Below are 5468 nucleotides of genomic sequence, written 5' to 3'. Positions count from 1 at the left end.
CGAAAACACTCGCTTGCAAGGTCTCTAGTACTGGCGTAAATATACCAAATGGTAAGAGAGAGATGTGTAGCTGCAATTCCAAAAGCCATCGCTATCGGTCGCTTATGGAAACACAGCTCCGTAAATATTTTCGAGCACTTTGGTTTTTGCTTAGTGCTACGAATGGCGTTTTATATTTTTACACGAATGTGGAACATTTTGAAATTGTGTATTTTAAATATTAATAAAATAATAAAGTAATCATAGTTTAATGTAGCGATAAATCAAATAAAAGTTCAAAACTTTAATTATATGAAAATAGCTCGATGTGTGTGTTAATATTATTTTAGCCTATACGCGATTGCGCTATAATAGAATCAAGATAATTCATGTTTAATATATAATTAAATTTTTGTTAAAATTAATATATTGCATTGTTTTCTTGTGCACATGTGATGCCAATTGAAAAACGATTTTCAAGTTCAATCTATGAACTTTCAAGTGCTATTCTGGTTCTACGTTCGAGTGAAAATAGCGTTTTGATCGCAAAAAATATCTTTTCCCAATATTTTGGCCAAGTTTTCGATTACTTTTCATGTAATCAGAATAATATTTCGCGTTACAGTAATAAAATTACTAGATCTATAACGGGTAGTCTCTACTATTAATTATCGGGAACCGACAAAGAAGAGGCAACTGGTGGCCGTAAGTACTTACGCTCGCTTCCGCGTGTTCTCCGCGCGCATCGCGCGCACATACGCGTCACATCCGCGGCGAATTACCGCGGTGATATAGTTCGCTGCCGAAACAACCGTTTCTACTGTCTAGCAGTTGGCGTTTGGCCAGCATTCTCCGGTGCCGATGCGCCTCTCTTCTCGTCCGTTATACGAGGATTAGAGTACATTGCGCTCCTCCTCTCCCGTACACATGTAATTACGCCGATCTCTCCCTCCCTGCCCCCCCCCCACTCTCCCGCCACTAATTTCATCTCTCTCATTTTACTCCCCGACATTTCGCGTATTCCATTCTTTAGTGTCCGGCTGGACCTGCATGCGGACGCGCCTCCGCATGGCATTTGCATCCCGTTAAACGTAAACTTGTCAAAGCGCAGGCCGTTATGTGCAGGATCGTACCGCAGCCGCCGTGGGCAACGTTTGCGGTATTCTCCAGCGGGTGCCTGAAAGACAAAGCACCAGGAAGCGGCGTGACTGAACGAGAACGGGAGGGTATATCCGCGCCCCGCCATTATTTCGAACGAATCGACGGACTTGAGTGCACTTAACGGGGATTAATGTTTTTATATCTCTATCTCGGCCCGCGCGAAGACGATATGCTAATGAGCTGATAATACCGAAATTTGGCTAACGAGGTCCGCTGTATTTCACTGTCGTAGCGACAAACAGACTTCGGCGATGGGTTCTTGCGTGTCTTAATTCAAACGAAATCGCCGAACGTTGGAGTGCACTTAAGGCAGATTAAGACCTCGTCTGTAAGGAGATAAGTACATCGATGTATCATTGACAGAGTGCAATCAGACGAAGATGATGCGTGAATATCTTGCACGATTTAATGCATAATATTGAATATTTTTCGTTTGTGGGATTGCATATATTTGGAATAATCATAAAAAAGTATGATATATATACATGTAACTCGCTTTTAAATTTGTTGCCATTAAATTTAATTATGTATTAAATTATGGTTCGTATAATTTTGATAACAATTTCTATCATATTTGGTATGTAAACTTATCATGATGCTAATTATATCGATTATATTCTTATGAGCAAATAATGAGAAAAAAACAGAGAGAATGGTGCGGCTTATTACTGCTATAATCTTAGATGCAAACGATGAATAATGATTATCTGGCTCGCGATAGCTAATTCTCTATTTCAGTACCTAATTCAGTTCATAATTTATTCACTGCGCTTGGAATATCGGAGGTTCCTAGACATTTACATTTATAATGGTCATCGTGTCTATTTATGTATACTAATCGTCTTATTGAGCCATTTTGATTTATTGAGATGTTATATATTTAAGAGAAGGGGGGAGAGAAAGAGAGACGCGAGAAGAACGATGCATTCTATCACTGTAAAACGATTCTTTTGATTCTAAGGTTATAAAATCTAATGTCTTAAATTTAGATCGACTGGCATCTCTCGTTAGTTGTGGATCATCGCACGATAACGACATGTGGCCACTACACTTTTTCATTCATGTCGTCCATCGATTTAAGACCCTATTAGTCAATAATGGTGAAAAATATGGCTACGGGAATAACGATCTTAGCTTATAGTGATCATAAATGTAGACTAAAGTGTCGCGCAACGCGAGGGGTAATATCAGTGATGCGGCCAAGCTGAACATATATTCATGGTAAGTGGCGTGAGTTATGAAAACTTCATGATATATCCAGGATACTTTATGCTTTCATGAAGGACCGGTGAAATAAAGTACAAGCGCGATGCTTTTCGCATACTCGCGTAATTAAAAACTATTCAGCGAGATGCATTCGCTATACAATGCGCGAAAAAGCTCTGAAGAGGGTCAACTTTGATTAAACAGTAGTTACTTTTAATTAGAACAGCACATTGTTGGAGCAAGTGAATTAATGTAATAATATGTATAATAGAAATAATATTTAAAAATATAATTGAGAATTTTGAAATATGATATACTTAAGAAAATTACTATGTGTAATATGTAGAGAGTTTTTATTTCGGTATTATTTACAAACATACACATTCTATAAATTATTAATATCTCGAAATAGATGACACAATACTGAAATAGATGACACAAAGTTTATCCAGTACAGTCGCAGTTAAATGGACAATATTTAGGATATTCTATATAATTTACAGTACTTCTCTCTCAGCATCTGTATTGATATCGGAATTCTCACTAGTATATCGATTATGATATCGATTTCAATAATACCATGCGCACTGTAATGAGATATTCATTGCATTATGTCATGACGAAAACCATTAGCAGAGAATGCATTTGTTCTGTACAGGCATAAGCAAAGAAACTTACTTGGTATGTTTTCGCGGTATAATCTTCGTGAATTTAATAGTTTGAAAGCTAAGTTCATGGCTAAATAAACGAAGCCAATCTAACTTTATATTTAGGCAAACCCTTTAAGCGTCGCGCGAATTGCAGTGGATAATTAGAAGTAGATTTATAATTACAAATGAGTACAGTTCATATCGAGGGACGAACGGATCGTAATATTGAAATTTCTCGGAACAGCGCTGTTATAATTTACATTACGTAACTTGTATTATCTCTCCCGCAAAACGTTACGATATCTTCCGAACTAACTACGTCACGTATGTCTAATGTGTCTAGTTGGAAAAGTTAGCGCACAAGTATTATCTAGTTGATCTAGGCTAAGTTGGACAACGCCTTAAAGACGTTATACGCTTGGCCAATTTGATGAATATTAAGGGGCGCATATTGAGTTAGAATCTGCAGTTGTAGTCATAGATAGCAAATTGGGAAAGTTGTAGTACTGCCGACGCTGCCAGAACGCGTTTGCGTCTTGTTGTATTATCTTAGAAACTTTCTGACGTCTTATAAGTTTCCAACTTTTGTTATACGTATTTTGTATATATGTATGCAGACTTGTGTGTCGCGTGAATTCCGCCATGACGGGTTGTTATTGAATACGAATGTAGAACACATAAAGATTTATTTATATTTTATCAACATATATACATATGTATGAATTAAATATATATTTTCTCTCACAATCTATTTAATATATGAAAAAATAATAGAAACTGTTATTATTGTAAAGAATAATATATATGTATAAATAACGGTATAAAAACTTCAGGGAGAAATATATTTTCTGTTTATTATTACGATTGGGGGGAAGAAAGATAGTGGATATAAAACAGCATTTTCACGAAGAGAAGCGTAACATAGAATATAATTTTCATCTCGCGGAAATGTTTATTGTTTACACTAGAAGAGAAACATTCAGTCGACATTTAATCAGAGTATTTCAAGCGAACGGTGGTAGTAGATGCCGTAAAACTCTTGAGACGGATCGTACACACTTGATGCATTCTTTGCTAAAGTTAGGGTAAACAAACTTAAAATACTGAAAGAGAGAAACGCGAGGAGCAGATATAATTGCAATAAACCGCCAAGTATTCGATATACTTCATTTAATTTCTTTTGATTACGTTTATTTGCATTAATATTTATAAATATGTACTTAAATGTATGTGTATAACTATGTAGCATTTTAAAATATTAATTTGATTAGTTGCTATTTATACATATCAGCCTATATATTCATTGCGAGAGAGAATCGGATGTTTGTGTTATATTTAATCTAATTAATTTGTGTTTTCAAGCATAATCAATGTATTTCATATTTTATCTATAATAATTATAAGCAATATTACGAATTGTCTATATATACTTTATACAAGTACAATCTCTTCGTTATATCGATATCCGAGTTCTATGAAGCATCGTTGAAAGCGTAAATACATGTATATAACGACCATTCTGCACGCAAATTGTAGGACGAGCCTGTAGTTGTTTGCCTTCATTTACTCAGGTGACGTAACTAATGTTAACTAATGTTTGATGATATTTGATGATCATAATATATATTTCAATAGAAGTTATCTTAATTAAACGCAAATATGTACCAAAACTATTCAATATTTCTCTTCTAGTGTTTTTATTCGTTAATGATTCGAATAAACGGATCGACAATAATCGACATTTATGACATTTCTTAAATTTATACTTAATATAACTTGATGAAAACGTTGTCTTTATTATGGGATTTACCTATCATATATTTTTAACACACCTCGTAATCCACAATGTTTATATATTAGCTACATGAAAGAGAGGGGGAGAAAAAAAGAAAGAGACAAAGAGATAAGAGATATGTTATTCTCAATATTCACGTAATAGAGTGTGCTATCGCACGATGAGAAGATATGAACAGGGATATAACGAAGACACGTAGAAAGCATGCCGCAATATATCATGCATAACAAGTGACTAGTCCGACTCTATGCCATGCACGAGTTGTCTAAGGGATGTTATTGCGCCAGACGCAATCACAATCATATTTCTTAACTATAACGAAAGAGAAATACGAGCCTATATTTCTTTCTCTTTATTGCAGCTTATTACAGCTACTTTCTCTAGACATATTCTCAAACAATTTCTTTTCCAATAATATTTGGGTATAATTAAATATAAGCTACATATATAATCAATTTTGCAATAAAAGATGAGATCACTTAGATATTAAAGTTAATTGATTATACATATATATGTATTACTGAGTTGAATGCTTGTCTTTTCTCATTTAGCTCCTAAAATTCCTTCAACATGACAATCCAAATAGAGGTATTATGAAAATGTCAGGTCAGACATTCACTCAAACATTATGCGAGCTCTTCCAACTACATACGGATAATCCGCACAGGTGGGTGAGT

Source organism: Camponotus floridanus, unplaced genomic scaffold (genome assembly GCF_003227725.1).
Source record: "Camponotus floridanus strain SB8 unplaced genomic scaffold, Cflo_v7.5 scaffold46, whole genome shotgun sequence".
NCBI lineage: Eukaryota > Metazoa > Arthropoda > Insecta > Hymenoptera > Formicidae > Camponotus > Camponotus floridanus.
Note: the sequence above shows the minus strand (reverse complement) of the source record.